Raw genomic sequence first — 27570 nt, 5'->3', positions numbered from 1 at the left:
AAAGGTATTTCTTTGAATTATGGACTTTTTGTTACACATTGTCTCGGAGTATGATTGAAATCACTATTTCTAGTGAAATTCAGTATATTCTGAGAACAGCAAAAAAGGCAAAGAAGTTAATTTGGAAAATGTTAAAATTATGCTGTGCTGTTAAACATATATTATTACATGTTATAACTATTTTTTTCTTTTCTTTTACAGATCCTAATTTTAAAACATGGAATTTACCACAATTTAGATTATAAAAAACAAGTGAAAAAAACTGTGTAGCATTTTTTAGGTGTATTACTGTTGAGGTAAGTTTAGGTAAGTCTTAACATGCACAAAGGACTGTGGGGCATATTACCAACGATTAGCGACGATGCTTAGCAACGAATTTTTTAACGCTAAGCATCGCCGGAAATTATCGCAGAGATAACTTGCTATTAGCAAGGTTTATCTCAGAAGTGATAAAAATCCTCGCGCTAACTGCCAAATGAGAGATTATCGCTGGAAAACCAACGATAATCTCTCGAAGTTTGGCGTTAGCTTGATGATAGGGGCTCACAAACTTAGCCATGATATCCACCTTCCATAGGATACCATGGCTAAGTCAGGAAAATACCAGGGGGCATATTATCAAGGGATTTATCTCTGCTTTTTTGGCTTTAAAAGCCAAGAAAGCGGAGATAAAATTATCTCCCTATCAGCAACAGGGTGCTAACACGCAAATTCGCATGTTAGCACCCTTTTTCTCTATGCTTCCCATCTCTAATGAGATGCAAAGGGGGCGTTCCAGAGAAAAATAATAGGAGAAATGTTGTTAATCGACATTTCTCCTATTATCAAGGATTTCGCTAACCCTGTTAGTGATAAAAAAAAGCAGCGCTAACCGCGGTTAGCACTGCTTTTTTTACACCTGGTATTTTCCTGACTTAGCCATGATGTCCTATGGAAGGTGGATATCATGGCTAAGTTTGGTAATTTTAGGATTATAAGAAATACAACTATTAACCACATCAGTGCTAAGGCAATTCATCCTTGGTGCTGATCTTCTTTGAATCCCATTGTTCATCACAAGCTCAGCTCGTCATGAGCACAGGAGCAGTGTACTGCATGACGAGCTGCGCTCGTCATGAGCATGGAAGGGGTTAAACTTAAAGCACATCACTAAGTGTTTTTCCACATGTGACAGTAAGCTCCATCCCTTCTTTTAAGTCATATATAAATATGTGGTATAAGTTTTCTAAAACATAAATTCTTATAAATGTATCTTGTTTTCTGTTAGCAGTACAGAAATGTACTCCTATAATAAGAATTGGCCCAGACATTAACTCTCTTTCTAATTTACAAGGTGAGGGAAAGGCATTCTGTATACCTTTTGTTTTCCACGTAAATATAATCTTATTATACATAATTTGCGTTGAAAAGGCGTTCTATAGGTTTAGCTGTGCGTGTTTTCACAGAACACTCATAGAACAAGACACATCTTAAGATTTATCAGAAATCATAAATCTGGACAAGTTTGGGAATGCTGCACCATCCTGCAATTGGTGAAGTAAAGCACAACAAGGAGAATTGTTTTCACTTCTCATTTTTTCACTTTCAATATATGCTACAATGCATAGCATATATTGAAGGAGAAAAATGCCTTTGCTGAATGTTTTTGTGCAGGAAGGTGTCCCTTCCTGCACAAAAACAATCTCTGCATGACACGGACATCCTTGCACCATGGTGCAAGGGTGCCTGTGTCACCACATGGCTGCAGTTCAAGCAGCTGTGCAGAGGGAAGCACAGACCTGCAACATATTTATATACATATGTTGCATCTCTGTGCTTCGGAAGTACCACAGCATGCTGTAATTAAACAGTTTACAGTGTCATGCTGCAGCACTTCCTTATAATTCTGCACTTATGCATTCACCACACATCACAAATATATTTTTTCACTCAATTATGTACCAAACATACATTCATCTAAACTTTCACACAGTAGAATACTAGTTTAGCTCTTTCTTTAACCAGAGTAGTTAGTTCTGAGAAGAACTTTTTTTCTTTTTGTTGTTTTGTATTTTTTTTAATTTTTTGAGCTATTTTGTATTTGTTTATTTTTTTTTTAAAGAGGGAAAAAAATGTGAACCGTAGAAACAGAATTAAAAACTAGGAGCAGAGAAAAAAAACTAGCAATGGTGGTTGTCAACAACTCGACACACCAGATCCACCGACTGCTCCCCATACGCAATGAGGTGATTGAATTTAGTAAAAGTCATCCGGAGTTTTCCAAATTGGGGACGGATGTCTAGAGGCGATGATGAGGTTGATGGGGTTGCTCTACTTGTACTTGGAACAGCCGATGGATCAGCAGGGTTTTCCTTCAGTCTTCTTAATTCCTCCCTTGCAAAGTTCACAGGGTGTTTAGTTTGCAAGTGCTTACACATACTCGCAGTACCACATGAGTATTTCTTCATAGGGTCTCCCCTAGACAGCACAGCCTTACAAATTCTGCAAGTAACTTTTGTGGCATTTACTTTCTTCTGCCCTGGTCGAAAGGTGAAAAAATTCCACACTATAGAAGTGTATCTCTCTCGAGAGGGATGTTCTTGGATAAATTCCTCTGCTGAAGAATGGTCTGATTCAGAGGAAGGTGGTTGATTTGCAGCCATTGTAGAATCTGGACAATCTGGTCTCCAATCAGGAAGAAACAGCAGTTATCCTTAGCAGGTCTTTTCCCTAAGAAAAGGTCTAAGAAGAGTGATTGAAATGGGTGGGGTCCTTCAATAGTTTCAATAGGAAGTTTAATGAACCAATCAAATCTCTTTTTTTGGAGTCACATGGGGTCCGCGTAGGATGCACGCACCCAGCACTGTCACAGCACGCACCCTGCTCGCACTTGCATTTAAAAGTGATGTACTTTTTAAGAAAGTTAAAGAATATTATTTTTATAATAACCTCAGATAATGTCTGGTCTTAATATTTATATTATATATATATATATATATATAAGTTTTTCAACATTAAAAAAAATCACGGGAGTCGCGCGCCCTCCGCGTCCGATATGCATATGACGTCACCCGCTACCGCGCGTCCATCACGTCGTGTAATATATACATCTCGCGTATGCGCCAGAAGTAGCGTCCCAGGAGCATAGCTTTCGTGGTGGAAAAGTCGTGCTCGTCGCACACCCTAGGCGGATCCTGTACAGCAATCATAAAATGGTGGACTTAGGGTGCGCTTAGGGTGCACGACTCAAAAAAAAAGGAAAAAAAGTAAATATAAATAATTTAAGTACATTATAAACAATATAAAATAATACAAAAATATATTTTTATTTTCAAAAAAATGTATAAAAAACTGTGTATTGTAATTTTTAAAATAACATATAACAAAATAAAAAGATTTAAAAAATGTAGTTACATTTTTTTTTAAAACAACAATAAATATATTTTAAAATTAACATTTAAAAAACCTTTGAAATTCACTAACAAAACATAGGTTTTAGATATGTTATAGTTAGGAATTAGCATTTAAAAAACCTTTGAAATTCACTGAAAAAACCATAGGTTTCAGACATGTTATAGTTAGGAATTAGCATTTAAAAAACCTTAGAAATTCACGGAAAAAAAACATAGGTTTCAGACATGTTATAGTTAGGAATTAGCATTCAAAAAAACCTTAGAAATTCAATAAAAAAACCAATAGGTTTTAGGGGGTTATAGTTAGCTAGACATTTCACTCGTACAAAACCATTGAAATTCCCCTGTTATAGTTAGTTGTACTAACTATAACTCACGCGCCCGCAATCCACTGCTGATGATGTCACATATTACATCATTCATGACATGGTCAGTGACATCACTGATGACATCACTGATGCCATCTCAAATGACATCAGCAGTGGATTGCGGGCAAGCGAGTTATAGTTAGTAACACTAAAAATAACGGGGGAATTTCAATGGTTTTGTACGAGTGAAATGTCTAGCTAACTATAACACCCCTAAAACCTATGTTTTTTTCAGTATAAAAATATAAATATATATATGTATGTAAATATATATATATATATATATATTACCTACTGGCGGTCGCCAGTAGGTATATATAGTTAGGATTTTTTCTCTATGGGTTTTTTGAAAATTCTATGTCTAATAACTTTGGCGTTTGTGGACGGAATTGGCTGAAATTTTCAGCAAAATGGAACATTTTGTTTCTGAGCAGCCACTGGAAATTTGGGGGGAGTTGGTCCAGGGGGGGCCGAGAAAAAAGGGGGGTCCCAAAACGTGTTTTTAACATTGAGTTTTCCATAGGGCGGTTAGCCTCACTTTTAGCCTGAACGGCAGAATGGATTTGCACGAAACTTGGCAAAATTGTAGGGACTGGTAGCCCGATGTGCCTTTTGTAGGTCTCAATATATGTGCTGCAGTGGATTTTGAGAAAATAACGTTCAAAAAAAGATATATATCTGTAAGCGCGGACCAGGCAGCGCCCCGGTACGCGTACTTGACGCGTAACGGAACTTCGCGTAGCGAAGTTGATTGGCTCTCCGGTGTCTGTCAACATTCTAAACAGTCCGGAGCGGCCGCCATCTTGTCTCTCGGTAGGATCGAGTGACAAGAGGAGGACAAAACAAAGGGGGAAATGACCATAAGGGGGCATAGTAGATCCTCCCTGACCCCCTAGGTTTGATGTGGAGGCTTTAAAGGGGCCCCGCTAAGCAAAAAAAATAAATTTTTTTTGTTTTTTTTCGTGGTTAGCGCCCGGTACGCGAACCGGGAAGCGTTCTGGGGAGCGTATCACAATGAAAAATGAATGATAGACTTTTCAAATGCTGTATGTTAATTGATTGTTGGTTTTGTTGATTATTTATTTATTTATTTTTTTTAAGCTTTTTTTATTGTGTTTCATAATTTATTAAACTTTCTAACATTTCATTGTCAGAAATTTCATAATAATCATGGAATATAGATTGTAGTCTCTGAGGTTGTAAAATGTCCTCATTTGCAAGGAGGTTATCTACTGCTTGTACACATTGCAGTAGTTCTTGGTCCCAAGTTTCATCCATAAATTCAATCTCATTTGGATCAATGATTTCTGTGTTGGACTCTGGAAGGACAATTTCAAATGAAATGTTTTGTTCACTTTCCATTTTTCCTGAAATTTGCATAAAAAAAATATATATTAGTAGAGGTAGTGCACTGTTGGGATTAATTTTAGATAGGCAGTTTTTAACAGAGAATTTATCTTTGGGCAGTGTATAGTATCAGAGTGGAAGTAGGAATATAAAAAAGTGTATCTAAATTTATAAGTACTACAGAGGGATAGTATATAACTAACAGAAAAAGTTTGCCATATTAACTTAAAGTGCACAATATACTTCAGTTTTAAAAATAACAACTTACCTTTAAAAAGAAGTTGAAGTTATTAATGAAAATCCTATTGAAATGTACACCAGGAAGTAGTAGTCAAAATGGCTGTGTTTCCTTCTCTTCCTTTATATATATTCGGGTACATAACCAATCAAATGTGAGGTAAAAAAAGTAGAAAATGAAAGTAACATTTTAATTGGTTGTCAATTCCAACATTTCAGATGTGTTTTGTGAAGTAATTTACCTCACGGTATTTAGAGAGGTCTACAGGCTAAATGGCTAAATGGAATTCCAATCAAATTTGTGAAAATGGTAGGGATTGGTATGTAGTATGAGCTAATCTATATTTGGTGAAATTGTCTCCAGTGGCTTTTCTGTGAACTACTTTCCCACCTTTTTTTCCCAGGGAGCGACCCGGTACGCGAACCGTTGAGCGCCCCGGTTCGCGTACCTTAAGCGTTCCGGGAGTCCACCATTTTGTGTTTCGGTCGAATTAAGATACAAGATGGAGGGCAAATAATGTTCAGAATGGGTAGAAGGGGGCACGGTAGACTTATCTTGACCCCCTAGGTTTTCTGAGGGTGGCTGAGGAGGTTTATATGTGCGAAAAAAAAACATTTTTTTTAAAAATTTCGCGAGGTTAGCTCCCGGTACGCGTACCGGGTAGCGCCCCAGGGAGTGTACTTTGTTGAAAATTAGTGAAAAAAGTTAGAGTAAAATAATAATTGTGAGTGATTAGATGTAGGGTAGCTCTGAGAAGAGCTTTTGGGTTTATGGTACATTTTGGTACTTATAAGTAGGTACCAATGCACATTTTTAAATTCAGAGTGAAAACTCTGTTGCCCTCATCTGAGAAGTGAACTCCATCTCCTCTGTAGATATCTTGCATGTAGTAACGCAAGTTATTGTTGTACAGGGAGCCCATTCCATGGTCTCTCATGTAAGCTGAAACAGATTTGTTTACATGCTTCCTCGACTTCTCAATTTGTGGACAAAATTGGTTTGACCACCTCCATTTCTGTCTTTGGCATATATTTGAATATACCAAGGCAGTCTGAGGAAAAAGTGCCATTAATTGCTCAAAGGTGTCCTTTAAAAGCATTTCCAGACCTACACCAGTCAAAGTGCCCAAGTCATTACCTCCACAGTGCACAATTAACAGGTCAGGTTTTGGCAAATGCATAAAGGTTTTCACCAATGGTATCAATTGGTGACATTTTAATCCTCTGTGGCCAAACCACTTAATTTCCACATCTTGTAAATTGAGGTTAGGTAAATTCCTGCTTTCAACGTACCTTTGAGCCCAGTGAATATAACTATGACCAACAATCCAGACAGAAAACATGGTGAGAGAAGGTTCTCCTGCAGTCAGATGAAGTGTGGCAATGAAATGGCAGTTGAAAAAATGTGAGTTTGAAATGAAAAAAACTGTGGAGTTTCTGTGTTCATGAAGTAGTAACAGTGATTGGTGGATTTTGATTGATGAAAACAGAAAGTTAGGGTGTACAGATGTGTTGTTTGAAAGATGTATTTTGAGTGGTCAATAAAAAATCATTAAATGAAAGAAAGCACTGGATATGCAGGTGCACTGAGAGTTCAGAGTTCAATTGCAACATTGTTGTGTGAATTTGCAAACACCAGAGTTTCTCCAAGAGGTGGTTGCTATGGAAAATAGGCAGAAAGGGCAGAGGGGGAAGGGTTTTCATTTGAAAAAAAGTGAGGGAAGAGTTTTGATTGGGTGACATGAGAAATATGTGTGAAGAATTACACCATTTCTGTGCTTTTGATAGCTGCAGACTCTGGAGTGCATACCTTTTGCTCTGCTGAAGACAAATTGGTGTGTTTCTTAGACTGTTTTCAAACTCAAAGTATTTGCTAAGGTGAGAAAATATTTCTTTACTTTAGATAGAGAATAGTGTGCTTTAAGGAGAAAATTATGATTTATGTGGCGCAAATTGCTTGTAAATATGCTCTCACATGTGCATGGAAAATTTTGATTTTGAATGTTTGTGTTACATAGCCATGTTAAAAGTGACGCAACCATGCTGGAAAGCCAATCAAAAAATGATTTCATGTGTTTTAATGACATTTTAAGTCATTTTCTGATGTGCAGTGTTTAGAAATCATGATTTGAAAATCGTTTTTGTGGAAAAGGAATTGTTTTTAAATTCATGACAAGGATATAATGGTGTATGGTTCTTTATAAGGCAATTGACTGTCCTTGATGTTATTTTTCTCATTTTAGTGTAAGACCTTTCTCTGTGGCGCAAATTGCTTGTAAATATGCTCTCACATGTGCATGGAAAATTTAGATTTTGAATGTTTGTGTTAAATAGCCATGTTAAAAGTGACCAAACCATGCTGGGAAGGCAATCAAAAAACGCTTTCATGTGTTTTAATGACATTTTAAGTCATTTTCCCATGTGCAGTGTTTAGAAATTATGATTTTAAAATCGTTTTTGGGGAAAAGGAATTGTTTATAAAATCATGACAAGGACATAATGGTGTATGGTTCTTTATAAGGCAATTGACTGTTCCTGATGTTATTTTTCTCATTTTAGTGTAAGACCTTTCTCTGTGGCGCAAATTGCTTGTAAATATGCTCTTACATGTGCATGAAAATTTTAATTATCAATGTTTGTGTTACATAGCCATGATAAAAGTGAACCAACCATGCAGGAAAGCCAATCAAAAAACGCTTTCATGTGTTTCAATGACATTTTAAGTCATTTTCTCATGTGCAGTTTTTTGAAATTATGATTTGAAAATCGTTTTTGGGAAAAAGGAATTGTTTTTAAATTCATGAGAAGGACATAATGGTGTATGGTTCTTTATAAGGCAATTGACTGTCCCTGATGTTATTTTTCCCATTTTAATGTCAGACCTTTCTTTGTGGCGCAAATTGCTTGTAAATATGCTCCCACCTGTACATGGAAAATTTTGATTTTGAATGTTTATGTTACATAGCCATGTTAAAAGTGACCCTACCATGCAGGAAAGCCAATCAAAAAACGCTTTTATGTGTCTTAAGGACAATTTAAGTAATTTTCCCATGTGTAGTGTTTTGAAGTTATGATTTGAAAATCGTTTTTGAGGTAAAGGAATGTTGTTAAAATTTATGTTCGCCATATGCCCCCAAATTTCTTTTTCAGGGTTGCAGCAGGGTGTTCTTGAGACACCCCTGCACCTTTGGAATAAATTCCTAATTTGTGATGAGCAAATTGTTAATCGCAAATTGCACCTTCATTTATATGAGCCTCCTAGCCCATGGAAATGAATGGGTAATTTGCAATTAGCAATTTTCTCAAACAAATTTGGAATGGTAAAGAATCGCTATTTATTCCTTAAAATTCGCTTTTTTGGAAATGCAAAATAGTTATATGATACATATGGCGGTTGATGTCTAACAAGATAAGAAGCTTATGGATACATTTATGATGACTGGTGCAATGAAGTAGAAATCACTTACTTCATTGGTAGGCCTTTACAATAAATTATCTCCTCTGTATTCTTCATCAAGCGTAACTTTAATCTGCAATCCTGAGTAGGCCTCACCTTAAACAAACCTCTGGATAGGCCACATCTTATTGTCATCCTGATTTAATCATTTATAATGCTAGGGACAGATTTATGATAGGTGTATACCTCTTTTGTGCCACTTAGAAAACATTGTCCATGGGGAAATGACTTAAAATGTCATTAAGACACATGAATGTTTTTTTTTAAAACGTTTGCAATTTTTTTGGGTCACTTTCAACATGGCTATGTGTCTGAAACAGTCAAAATCTAAATTTGCAATGCACAGGTGGGAGCATATTTACAAGGAATGTGCTTCATGGGGAAAGGTCTTATAATGTAATATGGGAAAAATGACATTAGAGATACTGAAATGCCTTATAGAGAAGCATACACCATTATGTCCTTGTCATAAATTTGCAAACCATTACTTTTCCCCAAAAACGATTTTCAAATTATATTTTGAAAACACTGCACATGTGGAAATTACTTAAAATGTCAATAATTCAAAATTTGTGATTCCTTAAATGCAATGTATCAAAAAAAAATATGTAAAAAATGATATTAAGGATTTGGAAACTACCACCAACTTCTAGTTTGTGGTAATTTGCGAATTCTTTTCAAAAAGCATTTAAAAAAAAAAAAAAAAAAAAGGTCCCATATGACGCCCATACATGCCATTAGGGCATGTAGGTGTGCCATGTGCTCCCAAATTTCTTTTTCAGGGGTGCAGCAGGGTGTTCTTGAGATACCCCTGCACGCTTGAAAAAAATCCTATTTTGTGATGAGCTAATTGCTAATCACAACTTGCAACATTAATTCCTATGAGCCTCCTAGCCTATGGAAATGAATGGGTAATTTGCAATTAGCAATTTGCTCATTGCAAATTAGGAATAGTAAAGAATCGCTATTTATTCCTTAAAATTTGCTATTTATAATATGTAAAATATTTTGATGATACATATTGCAGTTCATCTGTAACAAGATAAGAAGCTTAGGGATAGATTTATGATGAGTGGCGCATCACCAGGGATGTGACAGTCATCCTGCGCCACTGTTCCGCCACCCATGTTGTGCTGCATTTACAATGCGGCGCAGCATGGGGCAAAAACGGCACAGATGCGTGACGCATCTGTGCCGTAAAGGTGGCGCATTGCTGGAGTTGTATCGTAAGTGCGATGCAGCTCCAGCAAGGCTCAGGGGTGCCCCATCTATACAATGCTGCGTCAAGACCTATGCCAGCTTCAAGCAGGCGCAGGGTTTTGAAGCAGCTTTCTCCTATCTGATTGTAAATGCGGCACACCATGGGTGGTAAAGCAGTGGTGCACATTAACTGGTGCATGCCTGGGGATGTGCCATTTAATATAAATCTGCACTTTAACATTTGAGTATGTGCAGGGGACACAGAGTCGTTGAGGCTTATCCAAGGTTAAGAACAGATGAGTCCTGTTCAGTGAAAAATTAGACATAGGCTTCACCTGCTCAGCATCGCTGGACATGGCTAAATAATAGCTGCAAAATGTTACTCTTGTTAAATAATTTTACTATTATAATCTGTGAGATTTGTCTCTTACTCTGCAACATCTCATTGTTGTTATCTTTCTTTAAAGATAAAGACAACCTCAACATGAGCGACAATCTGCAATCAGTTGATTTTGACCTCATCATTGAACTTGTAATTGAAACATCAGTGGATGTTGATCCATTGGATGATTTAAATCCTGAGGATGAAGAAGAGCGTGATGAGGATGCAGATTTGTCCGAATTATATGATATAGGATGGGAAGCTGACCTGCTTGAGCCTTTGGAATTATAAACATTTATTTTTAAAATTTATAATCAATAAAAAGTAAAAAGGTAAACCGTTTAATTTAAAAATAAAGACACCTTCAAAAACAGGTTATGTGTAGTGTCTTCAATAAAATATTAAAATATGCTCATAAAATTAGATCAGATTCACATATAAAATAGCATAGGTAACATAAATATAAATGTCATTTCTTTTCTGGTATTTCTGTATTGTAAAAATGGCAATGACTAAAAAATCTTCAAATTAAAATGTCAAGTAGTGTGTTATGTTTTTGATCACTATTACTGATTTACTGTTTGATAATAATGTTTAATAACATTTTTTATTATATTTTTCCTCAGATTCAACTGCAGATCATTTCAAGATTTCAATATGCCTACAAAAATAAGAGAGATAAAGGCTGCAAAACGTCAAAGACAGCAGGAGAAAAAAAAAACGCAGCAGTCCTCTAACAAAAAGATTTCTCAAGCCATGAAGAAAGCACCGGGTAAGAGCTCTAAATATTTCATAAGAAATATTTCTAATAAAAAAAATATTAGTACAGAAAATGTTTCAATCCATAACATGAGAAGTAAATCAAATGGAAAGAAAAGGACAAATGAAAATGTTACTGCTAGAGCAAGAGATAAATCTGTGCATGATAGTAGAAGGAAACAACAGTTTAGGGAGATTCGTAAACGAATGTTCCGTAACAGGATAATTGGCAATTTGTTAAAAAATATTAAGAAAGGTCAACAGAAATTAGTTTTTTATAGGAGAAAAAAAAAGTTGAGAAAGTTATTGATCAGGCTTTTGAAATTAAACGTAAGTTATTTATTTTGATAATCAATAGAATTAGGAAGCTAAACAAGGCAATTTTTGATTTCAAAAGAAATAGTAGATGGAAGAGAATAGTTAATCGTAGTAATTTTTGTGAAGTTTTTTCTGGAGAATGGATACATAGTTCAAGCTGTGAGGCATTTTTTAATGAAGAGAGTTATTTCCAGGATAATGATTTGGTGCATGCAGTTGACATCAGTGGTCGTGCTTATGAAGTGAAAGATGGTTGTCCAGTTGAAAAAGAAAAACTTGTGACAACAGAGGCAGAAGAGTTGTTAGGTAATGAGGTTTTAGGAAGACGTGCTAAGGGTCCTGTGTACACCTGGAAGTGTAGTAGTATTTGCAGTGTGCGACAGGATTCCATCAATTTGCTTTGTGATTTTGTACGGACATTTAACAAGAAAAGTTTGAAGCAGAAAATAAGGTTGTTGCAAGAATTAGATCCTTGCAGAGTGAGAGAAGTGACAGGTTTGCATGGTCATTCACTGGCTTGTCTTTCCAGGAGAGTATGCCAGAGTGTTTTTCATCATTTCAGGATGCTAGCAGTGCATCATAACAAAGTGAGGAAGTTAGTTAGACTGTTGTATTATGCTAAGAGTCCAGCAATTATGCTGAAACAATTATGCGCTGCTCTTTTGCATGGTTCTGAAATAGATGTGAAGAATATATGTGAAGAAATTGAGTTTTGTTACTTTGGAAGTAAAGAGGAGAATGTTGAAATTGAGCAAGAAGTAGAGGGTCATTTGGAAGATAGTGTACATGTTTCCAGTACAGATAATTTCCAGAGGGAAATTGCGACGTTTGACATGAAATCAAGTGAGAGGCCTAATTTCACTTGTGTGTGTTGTAGACGCACTTATTATAAGAATCAGACTAAGTTAGTGGATTTATATGCAAAAAGTGAAAGGGAAAATAATAGTGAATGGAAGGATTTTGCAACATACTTGATGGTAGAAAATTGTTTTGATTTGGGATTGGATCAACGTGTGTGTACTTATTGTTGTAACAAATTAAAACAAAACCAGATGCCTGCTAGAGCAGTTCATAATAATCTGGAATTGGTTGAGATTCCTTCTGAATTGAAGGACTTAAATACTTATGAATCTATTTTGATTCAAAGTATCCATCCCTTTCAGGCTATTGTAAGAATGGAGCCAAAGACAGGGAAATTGCCTCCATCAGATTTACAGAGAGGATTAAAGGGAAGAGTTGTTTATTTGCCTCTAGATTTCAAGAAAAACATTAACACAATTGGAGTAGAAAAAGTGGAAGAGGAACCTCTGGTTATCTTAGTTAATGGGGTTCCGACAAAGAATAAGAAAATATGGCAAGATTTAGTAGATGTTAGGAAAGTTAAAAAGGCAACATTGTATTTGAAAAAAAATAATAAATACTATAAGAATGTATATGTTGCAGAAGAGGAAGTAAGTGAGGAAGAGGATAGCGATTTGTGTGCTGGTCAAATTGAGAAAGTAGAACCCTCTACTAGTGAGGAAATATATGAACATTATAGTGTTCATCCTTTGCATTCAAAGGAAGTCATGGGGAATGCTATTGAGTTGTTTCAAATGAAACAAGCCAAAGGGAGTCCCATTAGTGTTTGGGAGGAAAGTTTGGAAGCTCGGTGTTTCCCACAGCTTTTTCCAACAGGTCAGGGAGGAAGATATGATGAGCGACCTCATCAAATTCCTGCTTCTGAATACCGGACTTTGCGATTGTATGCAGGAGATGCTAGGTTTCGACAATGCATTCCTTATTTGTTTCATCTCCTGTTTGAAAGCGATCTGTCTGGACTGTCATATGCAGTGAACCACATCTTGAAAAGTGGTATACACATGCAAAACATCTCGGCAAGTGATTTTATGGATAAAGTGAATGTCCAAGATAGTATTTTGGATTCTCACCTGATTAATCTCATGGCGTGTCAGCGTGGTACTAATGAGTACTGGTACCGTCGTCATGGTGATTTAAAATGTATGCTGAGGAACTTAGGTACTCCCACATGGTTCCTCACTCTGAGTTGTGCCGAGTATGGCTGGGAAGACTTACTTCAATTTCTACGAGAGGCAAATGCTAACGTAGAAAACATCGAATTCAAGACACCCGGAGAACTGTGCTCTTTGGATCCAGTCAATGTATGTAGGTACTTCAATCATAGATTTGAAGCTATGATGTCTTTCATCATGAATAAGAAGAATCCACCTCTTGGAGAGGTGTTGGATTTCTTCTGGAGAAAGGAGTACCAAGCAAGAGGTGCTCCTCATATACATATGTTGCTGTGGATCAAGGATGCACCTAAATTTGGAACGGATCCAGAAGACTCAGTGATGAGTTTCATCCAACAGTATTCTACGTGTGCTGTTCCAAACGCAAAGGAGAAGAAAAGCCTAAGAGAAAAAGTTCTGCGTTTCCAAAGCCATCGATGTGGAAAGTACTGCCGTCGTAAATTCCGAAACAAAGACAAGTTCTACACCAAATGTCGTTTCGGCTTTCCACGACCGGTGATTTCTAAAGGAAGAGTAAACAGTTTGATGTCTTCGCTGCGACATAATGTGATGAAGAAATCACCTAAAAACACTTACAATTTGAAGAGGAACGAAGAGTCCAAGTACATCAACGACTACAACCCGGTGATTTTGTCCATGTGGAATGCTAACATGGATATACAGTTTGTGGCTGATAACTGTATGGCTGTGGCTCGGTATGTGACGTCTTACATCACCAAAAAAGAGAAGACAGAATTGAAGGATATGTGGGAGGACATTTCCCATGAAAAGAGCCTCAGCAAGAAGTTGTACAGTTTCAGTCTGAAGATGTTGTCGCATCGAGAAATCGGAGCGTACGAATGTTCTGACCGGTTGTCTTCAGCAAGTCTCTATGCCAAGTCCAGGAGTATCGTTTGGGCGAGTCTTGGTCTTGCTGCAACGCGTAATCGAGTTCTCAAACCTGTGCGGGAAATTGAGTATTTGGCGGAAAAGGAGCCAAACAGTACCGACATTTTGAAGACAAACATGTTGGATACATATTATCCAAATCGAAGCAGTCACCTAGAGAATGTTTGTCTGTATGAGGTTCTGCAAAATTACATGTTCAAGAGGAACATCAAAGAAGATACTGAGAAAGGAGTGTATGCTGTAATAGGAAGTGAGGGATGTCTGGTCAAGCAAAGAAAATGCCACTTGATAAACCATCGAAAATTGAGTGGCGAATCTCCTGAAAAAAAGGAGTTTTTCTATTTAGCACTTTTGCAACTTTTCAAGCCTTGGCGTGCAGAAGAGGAACTGCTTGGAGATTTCCTCTGTTACGAAGACTCTTTCAATGCCGCCAAGGAGACCATAGAATGTCCTGCTTTTCCCAAATATGTAGAAATGTTGAATGCGGAAATTGAGCAGGAAGCAACGATTGCAGCCGAGATTGCCAGAGACAGTTCTCAGGACAGTCAGAGTTCTGCTTCATTGAGTCAGGATCCACTAGGAGGACCTCTTATTGAAAATGAAGCTGCCACTGCTATGAATGAGGTGGAAAGAGCCATGGCACATGCTCAAGAGGATGCGGTTAACTTAGAAGAGTTGGAAAGGCAACTCAACGTTGAGCAGAGGAAAATATATGACGAAGTTACCATGCAAATTGATCATGGATTAAGTCATGATAAGAAAGAGTGCTCATGTACGTCGTTGAAGCCTGTCCGACTGTACGTGAGTGGAGAAGCGGGAACTGCAAAAAGTTTCCTCATTAAAGCAATTTCATGCTATTTGCAGGAAAGGACAGAGTCATCGCTGTCTTGTGTTGTCACTGCTCCAACTGGACTGGCAGCACATAATATTAAAGGGATTACTTTACATCGTTTACTGATGCTGCCAGTGGAGCATGACAACAAATTAGAATATCACAAGCTATCTGGAGATGCTTGTTTTGAAGTTTCAAGAATCTTGAGGAAAATGAAACTTCTTATCATTGACGAAGTAAGCATGGTTTCCAATGTCATGCTTGCCTTTGTGCATTTGAGGATGCAAGAAGTTCTCAAAACAGAGTATGATGTGTTATTTGGTGGCAAACACATCATTGTTTTCGGAGATCTTCTGCAGCTGACACCAGTGAAAGGGCAACCTGTGTTCAAAATGCTCACGCATGAAGATACCAGGAAGTGCCTAGGCAGCATTGGCAACGTCAATATATGGTTAAACTTCAATTATGCTGAACTGCATGAAAATATGCGTCAGGCAAAGGATGAAGTTTACAAGACTATTCTACAAGATGTTAGAATTGGAAAAGTGACCGAGCATGGGAAAGAAGCTTTACATGCACGATTACTGTCAAATTTATATCCAGAACAAGATGTTGTGCCTGAGAATATTTTTCAGAAAATTACTGATAAGAAATCTGGAATATGTTTGATGCCAACTCTTGCAGAATGTGCCAAATTTAACAACAAAATGTTGCATTTAGAAAAGCAAGAGATTGTGAAAGTGGAAGCTATTGATAGAGTAGAGCATATGGGATCAACAATTATTTTGTCTGAGAATCTGAAAACAAAATTGGATTCATTAGAGAAGAGTATATCTAAAACTGCAGGTTTTGAAAAGACTCTGAATGTGTGCTTGAACTGCCGTATAATTTTAAGAAGGAATTTACATGTTGAAAGAGGTCTGGTAAATGGATCAATGGGTAATGTTGTTGATTTTGTGAAATACAGAAATAGAGATGGAATTGAATTTTTAAAAATTAAATTTGATGGCATTGAGGAAGTACAGCTAATTGCTCGTTGTTCTGCTAGATTTTTGCTTGTAAAAGACTTATATGTTCGCCGTAAGCAGTTCCCTGTTTGCTTGGCATATGCGGTGACAATTCATAAATCGCAAGGTTTAAGTGTAGACACTGCATTGGTGAATATTGGCAGTTCTGTGTTCAAGGAGGGTATGGCATATGTGGCATTGTCACGAGTTAGAACTTTATCGGGATTGTACTTGATTGAGTGTGATGTCAGAAACATTTGTGCAGATCTAGATTGTGTTAAGGAATACAATAGGTTAAGAAGAGAGTATGCGCCACATTTGCCTCAGTTTCCTTTGTTTGAGAAACGTCTGGTAGGCCGGAAACGAAGAAATGAGAACAATACTGGGGAGGTTGTAGCAAAAAGACAAAAAGTGAATGAACCTAAAATTACAAGCAGAAACAAAGAGGATTCTGTTGAAGATGTTGTTGGTTTTCAGTTTGAAAACAGTTCTGGTGTCAACTGCTATGCTAATGTAGTAATTAATGTTTTGTTTTCTCTAAAAAATGTAAAAGAAGAGATTGTGGTCAATTCTGATCAAAGATTTTGCAGTTTGTTAAATTCTGTGTTAGAGAAATGTACCACTGATAGAAGAAACATAGAAAGTGTGTCTGAAATTAGAAATCTGTTAGATAGATGTTCAGGCCAAACACAATTCTCTCAAAATATTCAGCAAGATTGTCAGGAGTTTTTAATGTATATGCTTGATGTATTACATGCTGAAGGTGTAGATGTAGATCAGCTGTTTGGGCTTTCTTATCAATGGCAGCATGACTGCGAGAACTGTATGGTATCAAGTACTACTAGTGTAGACTCAGAAAGATTTATATATTTAACTTTGCCAGACAGTAAATCAGTCTCCTTTAATAAGCTAGTAAAAGCTGCTAATCACAACATGGAGTGTAGCCAATGTAAATCTGAAATGATGTCCACATTATTTATACGAACATATGGCCAGTACGTCATTTTAATGTTCCAACGATGTAGGCCTGATGGAACAAAATTGACAACTTTAATAAAAAATTTTGTAGCTTCGCAGTTGTCAATATCAGGAAGGACTTTTGTAACTACAGCAATTATATATCATGACGGCCCTTCAATATCATCAGGACATTACACAGCTTATTTAAAGTCTAGAAATGGCTGGTCATTCTGCAATGATTCTGTTTTAATTTTCAAAAAAAAATTGCCGTATGACCTTAAAAACTCTTACCTGGTGTTTTTAAAACCAAAATTTTAGGAAAATAATCTCGGGATATGATCTGTGGAATTTCAAGAAGTTCTAATGGCTCCTACACAATTTGGCCTTGAGGATAAGTGTAGTTCAGAGACATAACTTCTAATCATAGGATTGGACATCATGGAGATGTATGTGCACTTTAAATGAGTTCAGAAAAACTGTTTCTTTTCATAAGCTAATTGAAGCAGCCAATCAAAACATGGAGTAGAGGGAATGTAAGTCTGCAATGCTGTCTACTGTTTTACATTGCTTTGTGATTAAAAGTGATGTAGAGAATTAAATAATTGTAGTACTCATAGAGGTAGTGTAAGTCTGCTTCATATTAAGCAGTATCAGTGTCATAGGAAATGTAGAACATGACTGAGCAAGAAGGGGAAGATATTACTATTCCAGGATTGTGAAAATGATCTTCAACATTTTAATTCTGAAAGTTGCGGAAATGCCAAATGATGGGATTGGCTTACAAGAAATCCAAGAGTTATAAATATCTCTGACTAGATTTGGCCTTGTGGAAAATAGTGGTAGAGAGCAAGAAGTCATTTATTGCATGTAACGTGTTTTTAAAAACGATGGAGGTTTTCTTTCAGAAAGTGGCGGGCTGAAAGTAATAACAGCACAAAAGAGTGTAAGCTGTTCATAGGACATCCTTGGACGTCATGGAAAGTAAGTTAACTTTAAGGAGTTCTGAATTTTAATTTCTGATGTTGTATGGGTTTTTTAAACACAATCATTTTGATTGTGTTTTTTTTTCCCCGCTGTTACATGATGAATACCTTCAAGTCACTGTTTTTAGTGAATTTTGATACATTCTGAGAACAGCAAAAATAAACCATTTAACATGTATAATTAATTCTGTACTGTTTGCATTTATGATGTATATGTAGAACTGTGTAGGAGGCATGGAGAAGGTGAGTTTTCTGTAAGTGTTAAATTTATTGTATGCAGTGCTGCACTTCTACGTATTCTTTCATATGCTGGACTACATCTGCACAATGAGATACCTAAGCAAAGGAAACACAAGTGATGTGATTGTGAAATGAGCAAAATAAATTGCACATATTTCAATTACATCACCTGTGTTTCCTATCATTACGAATCACATTGTGCAGATCAAGTTTAGGTCTGTCCAGGGAAACATAGGAGGTTTCTACTTTGTTGAAGAGTGCAGTGGACATGACTCACTTCATTAGTAGACTTTCACAGATATTATCTCCTCTGTACACTTCAACAAGTGTAAATCTCATCTTGAACTCTGAGTAGGCCTCACCTCAAACAAATCTCTGGATAGGAGACATGTTATTGGCATACTGAAGCGACACTTTTCTGAAACAAGAGCAATGCAAAAGATGCACCATGTTTTAAGATAGGCCTCACTTCATCTGCATCAAGATACTGTTAGTTTAAAATGTATATCTTTAGGATTGTGTAGAGGACCTGGAGAAGCAGAAGCTTCTGTCAGTGTCAAAGTTGTTGAAAAACTATTTGTCCTTCAATATTTTCCCTTGTCTTTTGTAATTTTTAAATACATATTTTAATTTTTTTCAAATGTTGGTTCTCTCTTTCACAGATTGAAAGTATAGAAATAAAATGTGATTAATTTAACGGCAATTACAAGGTAAATAGTTGTACTCTTTTCGTTACATTTCTATCACATTCACCTACTATTAGATCCACTGCTTCACTTCTTTAATCCTCAGTTTCCTGCCTTTGCTACTTTCCTCATTCCTTTCTCTATTACCTATTTACTCAACTCCTTCCACTCTTTTTCTCAGTCCCTCTGTTCTCATAGTTCCTCAGTCTTGTTCACTCACTCCATCTCTATTACTCTTAGTGTCTGTGAATTACTTTCCCAACTTTTTTTTTTTTGGACCGCTTCCCGGGAAGTTGCCCGGTTCGCAAACCAGCAGCGTTATGGCAGTCCACCATTTTGTGTTTCGGTCGAATCAAGATACAAGATGGAGGGCAAATAATGTTCAGAATGGGTAGAAGGGGGCACGGTAGATGTATCTTGACCCCCTTGGTTTTCTGAGGGTGGCTGAGGAGGACCATAGTTCTTCACTCTTGTTCACTCTCTCTGTTTCTATTAATGTCACTGTTTATGACTGATCAAAAAAATGTTTTTTAAAAAAGAACAGTAACTATAAGGGAAGGAAATAGACAGTTATGTTAAAAGAAAGACAGCTATAGGGAGTAAACTAAGGATACTGTTACCTACAATCCACTGCTGTTGATGTTACTGACCATGTCATGAATGATGTAATATGTGACATCATCAGCAGTGGATTGTAGGTAACAGTATCCTTAGTTTACTCCCTAGAGCTGTCTTTCTTTTAACATAACTGTCTGTTTGCTTACCTTATACTTACTGTTCTTTTTTTTTAAAAATATTTTTTTTGGTTAGCTTCCGGTACGCGTACCGGGTAGCGCTCCGGGAGCGAACTAAGAGAAATAGAGGTTGGCAGAGTTCCAAATATTCTACCAATTTTTTTATAATGGGGAGTTAGTTCTGAAAAGAACTTTTTTTTTTATGTTTTTGTTGTTTTATATTTTTTTTAGTATTTTTTGAACATTTTTTTACTTTTTTTGTATTTTCTGAACGTTTTTAAATTTTTTTTGGTTTTTTTTGGGGGGGGGGAAACAAAAACGATCCATTATAAAGGGCTCAACAGGAGCAAAAAAAAAAAAAAGAATTTATTTTTTGGTGCGTTTCGTACAAACATTAATATGATTTTGAATTGCTCGCAAAATCAAAGTGATGCTACTTTCTCTGTAGCAGATGAAAGTGCCACATTCCACGCACACTTGCTTTACGTGCCCAAACAACATTTGGATGTTTGCGATCATCTCCCTCGCCTCTGGTCCCGACACCTCTGGAACCACCGATCTTCTTGCCATTGGGAGGGGATTTTGTTGTTCGTCACGTAGCTGGGCAGCACTATAATTATTTGGGTGCCACCTACTCATATGCCGATGCATAGTATGATTGCCATAACTGTATTTTTTATCAGTGCCCCTTGACAATCTATCACCGCATATGCGGCAAAACACGTAACGTGCATTCACTTTCTTTTGCCCCTCAGGAATTCTGTAGAATTGCCAGATGTAATTCTCCTTTCGATTGTACCTCCTGGGCTCCTCTGGCAAAAACTCATGCTCTTCCTCCTCTTCCTCCTCTTCCTGTTCTTCCTCTTCTTGCAAAATTACTTCTGCAGGTGGTCCTCTCTTTCTTGGATTTGGTGGAGGTGGTGGGCTAGCACCAGCTGAAGCTACTAATGAAGCCATCTCAAAGTCTCAATAAAGGGTCTTTCTCTCACCAAGATGAAAGTCAGAGTGATGAAAGAAGGAGGGGTTTTCATCATTTGGGAAAAACAAAAGTTCTAAACCAATGAAAAGTGTCCATTTTAGATCACATGACCTTGTATTACATCATTAGGAAACCAAAAGTGAAATGAACCAATGAAAAGTGTTATTACCGAGTCACATGACCTGCTATGTTTACGTTACGCGGTCGGCGCCGCGCCGCGGATCGCTTCCGGTTCGCGTACCGCTGCGCTTCCGGGTACGCGAACGTAGCACGTAATATGACGTATTACGCGAGAACGCGAAACGTCATGCTGACGCGAAGCGTCACGATGTTGTTTTGTAACGCGAGAGGTGCGCAAAAGGAACGTTTACCAGTTCGCGTACCGGGTCGCGCCTCCGGATTGAGCTAACGGGAAGCTAACCGGTACGCGTACTGGGAGCGAAACAAAAAAAAATAAAAAAAAATTGTATAAAAAACATGTAAAAAATATTTTTCTTTTTAAAGAATAATACATTGTAAAGGTTTTGATATTAGCTATTAAAAAACAAATGAAATTCACTGAAAAAACCATAGGTTATAGACCATATATAGTTAGGAATTAGCATTTACAAAACCTTAAAAATTCACTGACAAAAACCATAGGTTATACACCATATATAGTTAGGAATTAGCATTTAAAAAACCTTATTTTACTCACACAAAACCAATGAAATTCCATATATAGTTAGTTGTACTAACTATATATCACGCACCCGCAATCCACTGCTGATGATGTCACATATTACATCATTCATGACATGGTCAGTGACATCACTGATGACATCACTGATGACATCTCAAATGACATCACTGATGACATCACTGATGACAAAATCCAGTGACTGTATTTTTCTGTAAAGTTAAAATATGTCTTACATATTTATGAATGAGTCGATGTATAAGTGTCTGGACGAAGGATTTAGTAGGTGCATGACTGAATGTATGAGTGAGTGATTAAATGTGTCTCACTGAGTGCATGGGTTAGTGACTAAACTGTCTTAATTTGTGCATCATTATGTCTGTTGTTCTGTAAACTGCTGCATGTGTTGATCAGTAGCTATATGAGTAACTATATAGGTTATTGATTGGTTGCACAAGCATTTGTATGGGAGACTGAGTGTGTGTGTGTGGGTGGCTGGGAAGTGTATGACTCTGTGCATAGATGTATGGATTCAAAAGTGCATGTTGGAAACAGCTGTATGGGCGGTTGACTGTGTGCATGACTGTATTGGTGAGTGAATAGATATCTCAGTGCTACATGTCAAATTAAGTACATATGTAAAATACAGTACATGTGAGAGTTGACATATATAAATAACTGTGCATAAGAGCCAGTGAATGTGTGAGTGGCTGTATGGATCATTGTGAACTTGTATCCAGGATTGTATAAGTGAGTAAATATGTTTTAGTATATGTTTGAATAAGTAAGGTGTGTTTAACTGTATAGTTAAGGAAACGGAGGTGTGATTGATTGTTTGCATGACTGTCTAGGTGTGTGTGTAACTTCATGGATGAGTGACAATCTGTGAGTCTGTGTTTACACTGAGTGTATCTAAGGTTATATTAGAGTCTGAAGAGGTTCATCGTATTATCACATGAATGATTTTATCAGTGATGTCATCAGTAATGTCATTTGAGATGTCATCAGTGATGTCATCAGTGATGTCATTTGAGATGTCATCAGTGATGTCATCAGTGATGTCACTGACCATGTCATGAATGATGTAATATGTGACATCATCAGCAGTGGATTGCGGGTGCGTGATATATAGTTAGTACAACTAACTATATATGGAATTTCATTGGTTTTGTGTGAGTAAAATAAGGTTTTTTAAATGCTAATTCCTAACTATATATGGTGTATAACCTATGGTTTTTGTCAGTGAATTTTTAAGGTTTTGTAAATGCTAATTCCTAACTATATATGGTCTATAACCTATGGTTTTTTCAGTGAATATATATATATATATATATATATATATATATATATATATATATATATATATATATATATATTACCTACTGGCGGTCGCCAGTAGGTAGTTATAGTTAGGATTGTTTTCCATAGGAAATCCGCAACATTCTATTGGGAATAACTTTGGCGCAGATTGAGGGATCTGCCTGTAATTTTCCTCAAATTTGCCTCGCTGCGCTCCGCTACTTTCTTGAAAGTTTGGGGGGGATTTGTCCCCATGTTAATTTCCATAGGGCGGTTGGACTCACTTTTAGCTCGAACGGCTGAATGGATTTTCACCAAACTTGGCAAAATTGTAGGGACTGATAGCCCGATGTGCCTTTGCTATGTCTCAAGATATGTGCTCCAGAGGATTTTGAGTAATTTAGGTTAAAAAAAATATATATATCTGTAAGCGCGCCCCGGTACGCGCACCGGGGAGCGTACCAGCACGCAACTCGAGTTCGCGCGTGGAAAGCTGATTGGCTCTCGGGTGTCTGTAAACATTCCAAACAGTCCGGAGAGGACGACATCTTGTGTCTCAGTAGGATCGAGACACAAGTGGTGGCAAAAACAAAGGGGGAAATGACCAAAAGGGGGCAGGGTAGACCCCGCCTGACCCCCTAGGTTTGATGTGGGGGCCATAAAAGGGTCCCGCAGGACAAAAACATTTTTTTATTTTTTTTCAATTTTCGCGGGGGGAGCGTCCGGTATGCGCACCGGGGAGCTTACCGGGGAGCGTTCCAAGAGGCAAACCCAGTGAAACAGTAAAATAATAATTTAAAGTGCTTAGAGGTAGGGTAGCTCTGCATAGAGTTGTTGTGTTGTGTGGGTACCAGCAAGTAGGTACCAATGCAGAGTTTTAAATTCAATGTAGATTGTCTCCTCTGTAGATAATTTGCATGTTGTTACAGAAGTTATTGTGGTACATCGAATCCATACCATAGTTTGCCAGGAAAGTAGTAACAACATGGAGGCAGGAGATGAAAAAGAGATGTCAAATACACATTGGAGATAATATAGTGGGAGAAAGGAAGTAACTATGAGCAAAATTACTATGTAACATAAAAAAGTTGCACAGTATACTATAAGTCTCATATTATATTATATTCATTTTGGTACTATTTCATGAATTACATATAAAAAAGAATAATGTCTGGAACAATTTTTAATTAATAAATAAAAATGTATTGCTCTGATTTTTCAAAATTTAATAACACTTCCAACATTATATCGTCAGGAATGTCCTCATTTGGATTCCATGATTCCATTTCTTCCAGACATTTAAGAAACTCTTGATCAAGAGACTGATCCAAAAAGTCTAAATCATCAATCTCTTCCTCTGGGTTGTTCTGGAGATCAATTTCGAATGAAATATTAAATTTCTTTTGTTCTCCTTCCATTTTGTTGCTGTAAATTGCATAAAAAATAAATATATCAGTAGAGATAGGGCACTGTTAGGTTTAAGTTCAGACAGGTACTTCTGAGTTTTTAACAGTGAAGTTATCTTTGGGCAGTGTATGGTATCAGGCAGGAAGTAGAACTATTAAAAAGTGCATGTGATGAAGCCTAAGTAAAATCATAATTATACTAGAGAAGCCTAACTTAATCCATAAATATAATAGAGAAGCGTATCTCAAGCTATAACTATAACAGAGGGACAATAAATAACTATTGGAAAACGATTTTACTAATTAATTTAAAGTGCTCCTTACAAATTAACAACTTACTTTTGAGAGAGGTGAAGAAGAAAAAATGTGAAAATCCTTTCAAGATGTACCTCAGGTAGTTGTAGTCAAAATGGCTGTGTTTCCCTCTTTTTTCATTTATATTCATGTACATAACCAATCAAATGTCAGGAAATAATACTAGAAATTGAAAGTAACATATTAATTGGTTGTAAATTCTAACACTTCAGATGTGTTTTTGTCATGTAATTTACCTCAGGATATTTAGACAGGGCTACAGGCCAAATGGCTGAATGGAATTCCATAAAATATGGGGAAATGGTAGGGACTGGTATGTAGTATAGCCTATTCTATATTTGGTGAACATCTCTACAGAGGTTTTTATGTAAATTAACTTTTAAATTTTTTTGGGAGCGCTTACCAGTGAGCACCCCGGTACACGTACCGGTAAGCGCAACGGGAGTCCTCCATCTTGTGTTTCGGAAGAATTGAGACACAAGATGGAGGACAAACAACGTTGGGAATGGGTAAAAGGGGGTACGGTAGACACCCCCTGACCCCCTAGGTTTTCTGACGGGGTCTTAGGAGGCCCATATAGGCCAAAAAAACCAACATTTTTTTAACTTTTTCGTGGGGGGAGCGCCCGGTACGCGTAGCGGGGAGCGTACTGTGGTGAAAAATAGTGAAAAAAGTTAGAGAAAAGTAATCGTTTTGAGTGATCAGAGGTAGGGTAGCTCTGAAAAGAGCTTTTGGGTTCTGTGGCTGATTTAGGTACCTACAAGTAGGTTCCAAAGCACAGTCTTATATTCAGGAGGAATATTCTATTCCCCTCATCTGAGAAGTGCACACCATCTCCTCTGTAGATATCTTGCATGTTGTAACACAAGTTATTGTTGTATATTGAACCCATTCCATAGTCTCTCATGTAAGCAGAAACAGATTTATTCACATGTTTCCGTGCTTTCTCAAATTGTGGACAAAATTGATTGGACCACTTCCATTTCTGTCTTTGGCATATATTGGAATATACCAAGGCAGTTTGTGGAAAAAGTGTCATCAATTGGCCAAAGGTGTCCTTTAAAACCATCTCCAGACCTACCCCAGTCAAAGTGCCTAGGTCATTTCCACCACAGTGCAAAATTATGAGGTCAGGGTGTGGCAGATGGTAAAAGGTTTTCACCAATGGTATCAATTGATGACATCTCAATCCTCTTTGGCCAATCCATTTTATGTGCACATTTGGTAAATCAAGGTTGTGAAAATTTCTGATAGCTGCATACCTTTGAGCCCAGTGAATGTAGCTATGTCCAATAATCCAGACAGAGTACATGGTGAGAGGAGGTTCTGGTGCAGTCAGATGAAGTGTAGGAATGAAATGGCAGTTGGAACAGTAGGAGTTTGCAAAACACTGTGGAGTTTCAGTGCTCTTGAATCACAAGCAATGATTGGTGGATTCAGATAGTTGAAAACTGAAAGTTAGGGTGCATGGTTCTGTTCTGTGAAAGAAGTAATTTGAATAGTTAAGAAAAAGTCATTAAAAGAAAGATTGCAACTGATAAGCTGGTGTATTGAGAGGTCAAACATCCTTGCTAAGTTCAATTGCAACATTGTAGAATAAACTTTTAACCCGGAGAGGTGAGTGAGGAGGGAGTTGCTATGGTAACAGGCAGAAAGGGCTGAGGGGGGGAAGGGTGTTGGTTTGAAAATAGAGAGGGAAGAGTTTTAATTGGTTAACATGAGGGATATGTGTGTAGAATTAGAGGTTTTCTGTGCCATTCATGGTTGCAGTGCCTGGAGTACATACCTTTTGCTCTGCTAAAGAAATATTGGTGTGTGTATCTGACACTGTTCTCAATCTCCCAAAGCATTCGTAAAGGTGAGTTATGATTCATTCATTATAGATAGAGAGTTTAGATTAGGAAGCAGACTGAGCTTCTTTGCTGTTGGTTTGTGTCATTTGTTTGGTAATGCTTGGTAGGAATGTTTGCAATAGAGAGGAAATGTATTTTGTAAAATAGTGAGTTTTCAGTACTGAAATGGAATGCTTGTACATAGGACCTGCGCTCTGTTTCTAAAATGTTATTCAAAAAACGATTTTGGGGCAAATCAATGGCTTTTACATTTTTGAGAAGGAATAAATAGTGTGTGCATGATTACATAAAAATATTTGAACCTTTCACAATCATGTCACCTATGTTACCTCAGATTATGAAGCAGACTGAGCTTCTTTGCTGTTGGTTTGTGTCATTTTTTTGGTAATGCTTGGTAGGAATGTTTGCAAGAGAGAGGAAATGTATTTTGTAAAATAGTGATTTTTCAGAATTGAAATGGAATGCTTGTACATAAGGACCTGCGCTCTGTTTCTAAAATGTTATTCAAAAAACGAATTTGGGGCAAATTAATGGCTTTTCCATTTTTGAGAAGGAGTAAATAGTGTGTGCATGATTACATAAAAATATTTGAACCTTTTGCAATCATGTCACCTGTGTTACCTCAGATTAGGAAGCAGACTGAGCTTCTTTGCTGTTGGTTTGTGTCATTTTTTTGGTAATGCTTGGTAGGAATGTTTGCAATAGAGAGGAAATGTATTTTGTAAAATAGTGAGTTTTCATAACTGAAATGGAATGCTTGTATATAGGACCGGCGCTCTGTTTCTAAAATGTTATTCAAAAAACGATTTTGGGGCAAATCAATGGCTTTTACATTTTTGAGAAGGAATAAATAGTGTGTGCATGATTACATAAAAATATTTGAACCTTTCACAATCATGTCACCTGTGTTACCTCAGATTAGGAAGCAGACTGAGCTTGTTTGCTGTTGGTTTGTGTAATTTTTTTGGTAATGCTTGGTAGGAATGTTTGCAATAGAGAGGAAATGTATTTTGTAAAATAGTGAGCTTTCAGTACTGAAATGGAATGCTTGTACATAGGACCTGCGCTCTGTTTCTAAAATGTTATTCAAAAAACGATTTTGGGACAAATCAATGGCTTTTACATTTTTGAGAAGGAATAAATAGTGTGTGCATGATTACATAAAAATATTTGAACCTTTCACAATCATGTCACCTGTGTTACCTCAGATTAGGAA

Source organism: Lissotriton helveticus, chromosome 6 (assembly GCF_964261635.1).
Source record: "Lissotriton helveticus chromosome 6, aLisHel1.1, whole genome shotgun sequence".
Taxonomy (NCBI): Eukaryota; Metazoa; Chordata; class Amphibia; order Caudata; family Salamandridae; genus Lissotriton; species Lissotriton helveticus.
Note: the sequence above shows the minus strand (reverse complement) of the source record.